This window comes from Stenella coeruleoalba (assembly GCF_951394435.1).
Source record: "Stenella coeruleoalba genome assembly, chromosome: 3".
NCBI classification, from domain to species: Eukaryota; Metazoa; Chordata; class Mammalia; order Artiodactyla; family Delphinidae; genus Stenella; species Stenella coeruleoalba.
In genome coordinates, this window is record NC_137148.1 from 136970419 (window position 1) to 136983388 (window position 12970).

At 34.7% G+C, this 12970-nt stretch overlaps 1 protein-coding gene across 1 annotated transcript in view; it reads right to left on the reverse strand.

Annotated features, from left to right (window-relative positions):
* The window catches only part of ATP10B (ATPase phospholipid transporting 10B (putative)), a gene marked incomplete at its 3' end in the record, with an annotated part of 176413 nt that overhangs the window by 100791 nt on the left and 62652 nt on the right, over positions 1-12970 (reverse strand). The gene's annotated exons all lie outside the window — the stretch shown is intronic.

Below are 12970 nucleotides of genomic sequence, written 5' to 3' on the forward strand. Positions count from 1 at the left end.
GACGTGGTCCTGCCTACCAGAAAGGCAAGATCCAGCCTCATCCACCAGAACACAGGCAGCTCCACCAGGAAGCCTACACAACCCACTGAAACAACCTTACCCACTGGGGGCAGACACCAAAAACTATGGGAACTATGAACCTGCAGCCTGTGAAAAGGAGACACCAAACACAGTAAGTTAAGCAAAATGAGAAGACAGAGAAATACACAGCAGATGAAGGAGCAAGTAAAAACCCACCATACCAAACAAATGAAGGGGAAATAGGGCAGTTTATGTGAAAAAAAATTCAGAGTAATGAGAGTAAAGATGATCTGAAATCTTGGAAATAGAATGGAGAAAATACAAGAAATGTTTAACAAGGACCTAGAAGAACTAAAGCAAACAAACAATGATGAACAACACAATAAATGAAATTAAGAATTCTCTACAAGGAACCAATAGCAGAATAACTGAGGCAGAATAATGGATAAGTGACCTGGAAGATAAAATAGGGGAAATAACTACCACAGAATAGAATAAAGAAAAATAAAGAAAAGAAATGAGGACAGTCTCAGAGACCTCTGGGACAACAGGAAATGCACCAACATTCGAATTACAGGGGTCCCAAAAGAAGAAGAGAAAAAGAAAGGAACTGAGAAAATATTTGAAGAGATTATAGTTGAAAACTTCCCTAATATGGGAAAGGAAATAGTCAAGTGCAGGAAACACAGAGAGTCCCATACAGATAAATCCAAGGAGAAACATGCCAAGACACATATTAATCAAACTATCAAAAATTAAATACAAAGAAAAAATATTAAAAGCAGCAGGGGAAAAACAACAAATAATATACAACGGATTCCCCATAAGGTTAACAGCTGATCTTTCAGCAGAAACTCTGCAAGCCAGGTGGGAGTGGCAGGACATATTTAAAGTGATGAAAGAGAAAAACCTACAACCAAGATGACTACCCAGCAAGGATCTCATTCAGATTTGATGGAGAAATTAAACCCTTTACAGACAAGCAAAAGCTAAGAGAATTCAGAACCACTAAATCAGCTTTACAACATATGCTAAAGGAACTTCTCTAGGCAAGAAACAAAAGAGAAGGAAAAGACCTACAATAACAAACCCAAAACAATTAGGAAAATGGTAATAGGAACATACATATTGATAACTACCTTAAATGTAAATGGATTAAATGCTCCAACCAAAAGACATAGATTGACTGAATGGATCCAAAAACAAGACCCGTATATATGCTGTCTACAAGAGACCCATGTCAGACCCAGGGACACATACAGACTGAAAGTGAGAGGATGGAAAAAGGTATTCCATGCAAAGGGAAATCAGAAGAAAGCTGGAGTAGCAATTCTCATATCAGATAAAATAGACCTTAAAATAAAGACTATTACAAGAGACAAAGAGGGACACTACATAATGACCAAGGGATCAATCCAAGAAGAAGATATAACAATTGTAAATATTTATGCACCCAACACAGGAGCACCTCACTAATAGCCATAAAAGGGGAAACTGACAGTAACAAATTCATAGTAGGGAACATTAACACCTCATTTTCACCAATGGACACATCATCCAAACTGAAAAAAATAAGAAAACACAAGCTTTAAATGATACATTAAACAAGATGGACTTAATTGATATTTACAGGACATTCCATCCAAAAACGACAGAATACAGATTCTTCTCAACTGCTCACGGAACATTCTCCAGGATAGATCATATCTTGGGTCACAAATCAAGCCTTGGTAAATTTAAGAAAACTGAAACCTTATCAAGTATCTTTTCTGACCACAACACTATGAGACTAGATATCAATTACAGGAAAAAGTCTGTAAAAAATACAAATACATGGAGGATAAACAATACACTACTAAATAACGAAGAGATCACTGAAGAAATGAAAGAGGAAAACAAAAAATACTTAGAAACAAATGACAATGAAAACATGATGACCCAAAACCTATGGGATGCAGCAAAAGCAGTTCTAAAAAGGAAGTTTATAGTAATAAAATCCTACCTCAAGAAACAAGAAACATCTCAAATAAACAATGTAACCTGACATCTAAAGCAATTAGAGAATGAATTATAAAAAACCCCTAAAATTAGCAGAAGGAAGGAAATTATAAAGATCAGATCAGAAATAAACGAAAAAGAAATTAAGCAAATGATAGCAAAGATCAATAAAACTAAAAGCTGGTTCTTTGAGGAGATAAACAAAATTGATAAACCATTAGCCAGACTAATAAAGAAAAAGAGGGAGAAGACTCAAATCAGTAGCATTAAAAATGAAAAAGGAGAAGTGACAACTGATACTGCAGAAATAAAAAGGATCATGAGAGATTACTACAAGCAACTATATGCCAATAAAATGGACAACCTGGAAGAAACAGACAAATTCTTAGAAAAGTACAATCATCTGGGACTGAACCAGGAAGAAACAGAAAATATAAACAGACCAATCACAAGCACTGAAATTGAGACTGTGATTAAAATTCTCCCAGCAAACAAAAGCCCAGGACCAGATGGCTTCACAGGTGAATTCTATCAAACATTTAGAGACAAGCTAACATGTATCCTTCTCAAACTCTTCCAAAATATAGCAGAGGGAGAAAAACTCCCTAACTCATTCTACTAGGCCACTGTCAACCTAATACCAAAATCAGATAAAGACGTCACAAAGAAAGAAAACTACAGGCCAATATCACTGATGAACATAGATGCAAAAATCCTCAACAAAATACTAGCAAACAGAATCCAACAGCACATTAAACGGATCATACACCATGATCAAGTGGGATTTATCCCAGGAATGCAAGGATTCTTCAATATATGCAAAACAAACAATGTGATACACCATATTAACAAATTGAAGGAGAAAAATCATATGATCATCTAAATTGAGGCAGAAAAACCTTTCAACAAAATTCAACACCTTTTTATGATAAAAACCCTCCAGAAAGTAGGCATAGAGGGAATTTACCTTAATATAATAAAGGCCATATATGACAAACCCACAGCCAATATCATTCTCAATGGTGAAAAACTGAAACCATTTCCTCTAACATCAGGAACAAGACAAGGTTCTCCACTCTCACCTCTATTATGCAACATAGTTTTGGAAGTTTTAGCCACCTCAATCAGAGAAGAAAAAGAAAGAACAGGAATCCAAATCAGAAAATAAGAAGTAAAGTTGTCACTGTTTGCAGATGACATGATACTATACATAGAGAATCCTAAAAATGCTACCAGAAAACTACTAGAGCTAATGAATGCATTTGGTAAAGTAGCAGGATACAAACTTAATGCACAGAAATCTCTTGCATTCCTATACACTAATGATGAAAAATCTGAAAGAGAAATTAAGGAAACACTCCCAGTTACCACTGCAACAAAAAGAATAAAATACCTAGGAATAAACCTACCTAAGGAGAAAAAAGACTTGTACGCAGAAAACTATAAGACACTGATGAAAGTAATTAAAGATGATACAAACAGATGGAGAGATATACCATGTTCTTGGATTGGAAGAATCAACATTGTGAAAATGACTCTACTACCCAAAGCAATCTACAGATTCAATGCAATCCCTGTCAAACTACCAATGGCACTTTTTTTTTTACAGAACTAGAACCAAAAATTTCACAATTTGTATGGAAACACAACAGAACCCAAAGAGCCAAAGCAATCTTGAGAAAGAAAAACAGAGCTGGAGGAATCAGGCTCCCGGACTGCAGACTATACTACAAAGCTACAGTAATCAAGACAGTATGGTACTGCCACAGAAACAGAAATATAGGTCAATGGAACAGGATAGAAAGCCAAGAGATAAAACCATGCACCTCTGGTCACCTTATTTTTGATAAAGGAGGCAAGAATATACAATGGAGAAAAGACAGCCTCTTCAATAAGTGGTGCTGGGAAAACTGGACAGCTACATGTAAAAGAATGAAATTAGAACACTCCCTAACACCATACACAAAAATAAATGCAAAATGGATTAGTGACCTAAATGTAAGACTGGACACTATAAAACTCTTAGAGGAAAACATAGGCAGAATACTCTATGACATAAATGACAGCAAGATCCTTTTTGACCCACCTCCTAGAGAAATGGAAATAAAAACAAAAATAAACAAATGGAACCTAATGAAACTTCAAAGCTTTGCACACCAAAGGAAACCATATACAAACAGAAAAGACAACCCTCAGAATGGGAGAAAATATTTGCAAATGAAGCAACTGACAAAGGATTAATCTCCAAAATATACAAGCAGCTCATGCAGCTCAATATCAAAAAAACAAACAACTCCATCCAAAAATGGGCAGAAGACCTAAAGAGACATTTCTCCAAAGAAGATATACAGATTGCCAACAAACACATGAAAGAATGCTCAACATCATTAGAGAAATGCAAATCAAAACTACAGTGAGGTATCACCTCACACCAGTCAGAATGGCCATCATCAAAAAATCTACAAACAATAAATGCTGGAGAGAGTATGGAGAAAAGGGAACCCTCTTGCACTGTTGGTGGGAATGTAAATTGATACAGCCACTATGGAGAACTGTATGGATGTTCCTTAAAAAACTAAAAATAGAAGTACCATACGACCCAGCAATCCCACTATGGGGAATATACCCTGAGAAAACCATAATTCAAAAAGAGTCATGTACCACAATGTTCAGTGCAGCTCTATTGACAATAACCAGGACGTGGAAGCAACCTAAGTGTCCATCGACAGATGAACGGATAAAGAAGATGTGGCACATATATGCAATCGAATATTACTCAGCCATAAAAAGAAATGAAATTGAGTTACTTGTAGTGAGGTGGATGGACCTAGAGTCTGTCATACAGAGTATAGTACATCAGAAAGAGAAAAACAAGTACCGTATGCTAACACATATATTTGGAATCTTAAAAAAAAGAAAAAAGTGGTTCTGAACAACCTATGGGCAGGACAGGAACAAAGATGCAGACGTAGAGAATGGACTTGAGGACATGGGTAGGGGAATGGTAAGCTGGGACGAAGTGAGAGAGCGGCATGGACATACATACACTACCAAATGTAAAATAGACAGCTAGTGCGAAGCAGCTGCATAACACAGGGAGATCAGCTCAGTGCTTTGTGACCACCTAGAGGGGTGTGATCGGGAGGATGGGAAGGAGACGCAAGAGGGTTGGTATAAAGCAGAAACTAACACACCTTTGTAAAGCAATTATACTCCAATAAATATGTTAAAAAAATGTTTCTAATGTTTAAGTTCAGAGCAGCCATGTGTTCCTGACCCAGCCTTCTGTCATAATGGCCACATCCGGGTTGATCCTCTGTGGGTGAGTTTGGCTTTGCACAGGGGTTGCTTTCTGGCAAGTGAGCAGGTAGCTGCTCCTGATATCTTTGCAAGTGTTTGACTTGGGGCTTGTTACACTAAAAGTGTCTTTCATGAGCGGGATGCAATGGCTTTCTGAGCCCTGGGCACACAGCATCTGGATGGGGAATCTGGTGAAGTGATCAGGAGGGGAGACACAAGATCAAGAGGCAGATGACGATTATAGCTCATTATAGATACAGTTCCTTTTGCTACTTTTAAACAAACTCAATCATTCATTCAACACATATTTATCAAGTGCCTGATAATAAAACTTATGATTTATTAAGTACTTACTATACTCCAGGTACTGTGATAAGACTTCAGTCTGTATCAATATTATTCATCCATCCATCCAATAACAATTATTGGATGCTTGTTGTATGTCAGGCATAGTTTTAGGTGCTGGGACTATAGCAGTAAAAACAAAACAAAGCAAAACAAAATCCCTGTCCCTGTGTGTGTGTGGGTGTGTGTGTGTATTGTGTGTGTGAAACAACTATGTAATAGTTCAGACAGTGGTAAGTGCTATGAAGCAAAATAAAGCAGAGTAGGGGAACTAGGTTATGGGGGTGTGGTTGCTATTTTATGCAGCAAGATCAGGAAAGTCCTCTAGGGAAAAGTGACATTTACACAGAGACTGGAAGTAAGGGAGTAAATCCATTGGGATATCTTAGAGAGGATAATTCCAGGAAGAGAAAAACCAGTGTAATGCCCCAAAGCAGAAGCATGCTTGCATTTTTGAGCAAAAGAAGGAGATCAGTGTAGCTGGAGCAAAGAATAGAACTAGGAAGCGCAGTTTGGGGTTTACTGAAATAATATTGCCACTTGAGAGATTATCATGGTTTAGATCAGTGAGTTAGTGATGGAGATGACAGATGGTCAGATTATAGATATACTTAGAAGAGCCCAGAGGATTTCCTGATGTACTGAATGTGAGGTAAAAGAGAAAGAGAAGTCAAGGACCAGAGAGTAGTATTTGTCATAAGCAACTGAAAAGATGGAGTAATTATATATCGAGATGGGAAGACTATGGAAAGAACTGGCTTGGGAGATGAGGCCAGGAGTTCAGTTTTGGATATGTAGTTTTGAGATTATCATTAATTATCCAAGTGGAGATGACCTGTCGAGAGCTTGGTATTTGAATCTGGAATCTGGGGGAGAGATCTAAGTTGGAGATATACATTTTCAAGTCATCAATGTGTAGATAGTATTTAAAGCCAGGGGATAATATGAGATCATCTAGACAGCAGGTGCAGAGAAGTGTCCTAAGAAATGAATACTGGGAAATTGAAAAAGCGTGGCTAATAAAGTAGGAGGAGAACCAAGGGAGAACAGCGTCCTGGAAGGCAGTGAAGAAAATAAAGAATAAAGAGTGATAATAGGCATTGGATTTGCCATTATGGAGCTCTTAACAAGAAATGTTCTCATTGAATGATAGATACAAGAGCCTGATTATATTGATGTAGCAGAAAATGGGTGGCAAGGGAATGAGAGAGTGAGCCCAGACAAGTGTTAGGGAGTAGGACAATGGAAAGTATGTAAATCAGGAGAAGTTTTTTTGTTTTAAGGAGGGGAGTTGTTATAGCATGTTGGCATGTTGATGGGAATGATTGAGTAGAGGTGGAAAACTGAAGACCTAGGAGAGAGGGAGTAATTGCAGAAACAATGTCCGTAAGTAGAAAAGTACACAAGTACAAGACTTCATATACAAGAGTGAAGGAAGTGCCTTAGGTCAGAGCATTGACATTTAACAAGAAGAAAAATAGAGAAAATGGGCACAGAGGTAGGTGGGGAGGTAGATTTGTTGGTGGAAATGTGTGGAAGTTTCCTTCTTATGGCTACTGAGTTCACAGTTTTCTCAGTGCAATAAGAAGCAAAAATTCATTGGCTTGAAAGTGAAGAAGCAGCAGAAGGTGTTGGGAGTTTGAGGATAAAGAAGGTATAAAACACTCATAAAGAATAGGAGAGTGTGCTAGGAAAATAATTTTATTTATCCTAAAGTAGTCTCATAAGTCAGGTATTATTAAGTAAATTTAAAATATTAGGATGCTGAAGTTATAAAGTAACTTGTCAGAAATATATAGTAAATACATAGCAGAATCTAGATTAAATCTTGGTCTGTCTGCCCTTAATTATTGTGGAGGATAAAAAATAACTATATAAGACATATTTCTTGTGGCCATGGTGTTTAAGCCAATAATGAGGGAAAAAACCACCTTTACTTCAAAAGGTTAATAATAATCTAAGACGCTATAAGTGATGTAACCACTGAAATTCTAGGAAAACCTTACTTGAAGGATTCGATGTCAACTTGGAATAGAATGGATGATGGTTTCATGGTGGGAAATGAGTTAGGATTTAGATGGTAGGATTTGGATAACAAATAAACACTAGAGAAGGCACTCAAATGAGAAGTAGATCAAAAATAAAGAAGAAGGTGTAATTGATAAAGGAGTACTTAAGGAATGGAGTTTTGATAAATCTAACCTTAGGAGAGCCTGAGACAAGTAAAAAATTTATGTGTTAACAAGGTTCTCTATCAATGGAGATAATTTTAGTACTGAAAAGATAAGATGTAGAAGTGGAGGAGGTTGTGCTGGAGAGACCTGTGCAGCTGTTGAAGAGCAGTTGATGGGGGTGCTAGTGGAAAAAAAAACAACATCTGTTTTTGTGGCATTGGTAACCAGAGGACTAAGTCTTGGGGAAATCATACTCTCTATAGAAAGAAAGAGAAATAACTCCAGAAGGCAAAGAGCCAGAGAGGGGATCCTTAACTTCTGTCTTTCCACATCTCTGACTAACCTCTGAACTATGCATACATGGAACAGATCCAAGAAGATCAACTAAAAACAAACAAAAAATATCTGAATTGAGATAGAAGCTGCTTCCCAAGGAGAAAAGTTTGTAGTCTACTTCCAACAAAGTTAAATGCCTACTAAAAGAAAAAAAGCTATATCTTGTAGAAAAATAATAGGATCCAGAGTCTCCATGCTTAACATTCAAAATGTCCAGGATATTCAATGTATATGACCCAGGAAAATGTGACCAGTTCTCAAAGGAAGAGACCATCAGCTAAGATGAATCCAAGATGACCCAGATTTTAGAATTGGCAGACATGAAATTTAACAGTTATTATATCTACCTTCAATGATATAAAAGAAAATATGCTTGCAATGGGTAAAAAGAGTAAACATCTCAGCACAGGTATGGGAACAGTAAAAATGCACAAAATTAATGTTCTATAACCAAAAATAAAATATCTGCAATAAAATATTCACTGGATGGATTTAACTGAAGAATGGAAATGACAGAGGAAAAAGTGAATCTTAAGATAGATGAATAGAAATTATCCAATGTGAAGAACAGAAAGAAGATGAGTAGAGCCTCAGAGGCTTGCTAGATAATATAAAAGAGTTTAACATATATTTTATTGAAACTCCAGGGGGACAAAAATGAGATAATAGAGTACAAAAAATATGTAAATAAGTAGTGACCTAAAGCTTCCTGAATTTGATACAAGACATAAATTTACATATTCAAGATGCTCAATAAACCACAAGAAGAATAAATATGAAAAAGGCCAGAGACACATACATGTGTCAGTGACTATGAAAAGCCAAGGAAAAGAGCAAATCTTGAAAGAAATCAGAGAAAAATGACACATTACATATAAAGGAATGATGATTTGATTAAAGGCCAGAAAAGATTAAAACATCCTCAAAGAGTTTTTAAAAAGTCAACAGAATTATATAAGCAGCAAAAATAATTCTTCACGAATAAAGCAAAACAGACACTTTCAGATAAAAGAAAACTATGAAAACTTGTTGCTACCAGATCTGCACTATAAGAAACACTAAAGGAACTTCAGGCTAAAGCAAAATGATACAAGATGGAAACTCAAATCCCCAGAAAGGACTGAAAGCATCAGAAGTGGTGAATATCTATGTAAATGTATAAAAGACTATTTTTTTGGCCTTTTTCTTCTTAATTTGTTTAAAATACATGTGCTTGTACAGAGAAAAAACAACAGCATTGCCTTCTGGGATTTTTATGTAGGTAGAAGTCATAAATATAAGAACAGCATAAAGATGTAAGTAGGAGAATAAATGAAATTACAGGATTTTACAGCTTTTACATAGTTAAATAGGAAAATAGACAATTCCACAATTATAGTTAGAGATTTAAAAACTTTCTTTCAGCAACTGGCAAAGATAGACAAAAAATTAGTAAAGACAAAGAAGATCTGAACACTATTATCACATTTATCTGACTGACATTTATAGAACTATACCTAACAACTGCTAGCATACACATTCTTTTCAAGGGTATGTGCACACCAGAATATGTTAGGTTGTAAAACAAATCTCAGTAAGTCTTAAAAGTCTGAAATCATACAGAGTATATCCTCTGACCAAAATGGAATTAAGTTAAAAATCAATATGAATAAGGTATTCATGAAAGTCTCAATTATTTGGAAATTAAATAATGTACTTCTAAATAATCTGTGGGCTAAAGAAGAAAACAAAATTATTTCAAACTAAATGATAATTAAAAAAGGAAAAAAAATTTTAAAAATCAAGGATCTAGGTTTCTACCTTAAGAAAAAGACCAAATTAAAGCCAAGGTAACAGAATGAGGAAGACAATAAAGATAAGTCTAGAAATCAATAAAATAAAAACTGGACACAGAACAAGAAAAAATGAAACCAAAAGGTCAGTTTTGAAAAGGTCAATAAAATTAATATACCCTATTTGATTGCTGAAGAAGATACAATACACAAAATATGAATATCACTAAGCACTGCACATCTTACAGACATGAAAGGATAGTAACGGAATGTCATGTACTACTTTATGATGATAAGTTTAACCACTAAAAGTGAGCCAATCCTTTGAAAGACATAAATAATTAAAATGGACACAAGAAGAAACAGGAAAAAATGAATAACCTTAGGTCAATTAAAAAGTTGAATTAAAATAAAAATCTCCTTACAAAGAAGAACCAGGCACAGATGGGTGCACTGGTGGATTCTAACATTTAAGGAAAAATAAGAACAATCTGATACAATCTTCTTTAGAAACAGAAGAAAAGGGAATTATTTTCAAAGTATTTTATAAGTCCAGTATTACTAGGTGAACACATCACAAGAAAAGGAAACTACATACCAATTTTCTTCATGAACATAAGTTAAAAATCCTTAACAAAATGTTTGTAAATAAAATCCAGTAATGTATAAAAAGGGCAGTGTATTACAACCATTTAGGATTTATTTTATGAAGCAAAGGTTGGATTTAACATTCAAAATTAGTTTGACTCCCCATATTAATGGAATAAAGGAGAAAACACATGTGATAATTTTAGTAGAAGCAGAAAAAATTATTTGATGAAATTCAACTTGCATTTATGATAAAAACTCTCAGAAAACTAGGCATAGATAGGATCTTCCTCAACCCAGTAAGGATATCTACACAAACCTTACAACTAACGTCATACTCAATGGTGAAAGACTGAATGCTTTCCCCTAAGAACAGAAACAAAGCAAGGATATCCACTCTCACAACTTTTATTCAATATTGTATTTGTAGAACTATGTAGGTCAATAAGGCAAGAAAAATAACTAAAAGTCATACAGAGGTAAAAGCAAGATATAAAAATATCTTTATTTGCATACAACATGTAGTATACATATAGAAAATCCTGAAAGGCAGTAGAATTAATAGGTGCCTTAAAAGGTTGCAGAATACAAAGTCAATATGTAACAGTCAATTGTATTTCTGTTCATTATCAATGAACAACTGAAAAATAGCATTAAAATAACAAATCTATTTATAATGTCATAAAAATACTAAGAACAAATCTAATGAAAGATGTATAAGACCTGTACACTGATAACAGCAAAACACTGCTGAGACAAATTAAAGAATATCTAAATTAATGGAGAGTTATACTGTGTTCATAGACTGGAAGACAATATTGTTAGGATGGAATTTTCCCCAAGTTGATCTATAGATTCAATGAGATCACAATCAAAATCATAACCAGATATTTTTGAAGAAACTTAATTTCTTCAAGTTAATTTTAAAAATTTATGTGGAAGTGCAAAAGTCCTGGAATAAATAAAACAATCTTGAAAAAGAATATCAAGTTTGAAGGACTTATGCTGCCTGAATTCAAGACTTACTGTAAACATAAAGTAATTAAGACAGTGAAGTATTGGCATAAATACAGACAGCTAGATAAATGGAATTGAAAAGAGAACCTAGATATAGACTCATGTGGTCAACTGATTTTGACAAAGACACCAAGGTAATTCAATGGGGAAAGGATAGTCTCTTTGACCACTGATGCTGGAATAATTGGATATCTGTGTGCAAAAAAGCAAACCTTGACTATTACTTTACACTATACATGAAAATTAATTTGAAATGAATTGTATACCAAAATGTAAGAGCTGAAACAACAGCAACAAAATTCCACAAGAGAAAGTAGGAGAAAATATTATGATCTTGAGTTAAGTAAAAATTTCTTCGGATTCCAAAAACACCAACTATAAAAGAAATTAATTCATAAATTAGATGATATCAAGGGTAACACCTTTTGTATTTTAAAAGACATAGAGAAAACCAAAAGGCAAGATATCCTCTTACAGGAAATGTTTGCAAAACATATATCTGACAAAGTGGTGTATCAAGAACAAAAAACTCAATTATAACAAGAGAAGCAACCTAATTTAGAAAGTCTACAAAATATTTGAACAGATACTTCACAAAAGAAGATAAAATGAATGGCCAATAAGCACATGTAAATGTGCTTGATACCATTAAGTATCAGAGGAATGAAGATTGAAACCACTTACACATACACATTAAGTTGGCTAAAATTAAAAAGAGTGACAATATCAAGCGTTGGGATGAATTTGGAATAAGTGGGACTCTCATACAGTGCCAATATGAGTGCAAAATAGACAGTTGGCTTGAAAGAGTTTGGCAGTTTCTTGTAAAGTTAAACAGATACTTGCCATAAAACCATACATCCCACTTCAGAAAACTAGTATTTACCCAACAGAAAAGAAAATATGTGTTCATCCAAAGACTTGTATTTACCCAACAGAAAAGAAAACATGTATTCATCCAAAGACTTGAATATGTATATTTACAGTAACATTGTTCATAATAGTCAAAAACTGGAAACAGCCACTATGGAGAACAGTATGGAGGTTCCTTAAAAAACTAAAAATAGAGCTACCATATGATCCAGCAATCCCACTCCTGGGCATATATCTGGAGAAAACCATAATTTGAAAAGATACATGTACCCCAATGTTCATAGCAGCATTATTTACAATAGCCAGGACATGGAAACAACCTAAATATCCATTGATGGAGGAATGGATAAAGAAGATGTGGTACATATATACAATAGAATATTACTCAGCCATAAAAAAGAATGAAATAATGCCTTTTACAGTGACATGGATGGACCTAGAGACTGTCATACTAAATGAATTAGTCAGAGAAAGACAAATATCATACAATATCACTTATACATGGAATATAAAAAATGGTACAAATGAAACTATTTACAAAACAGA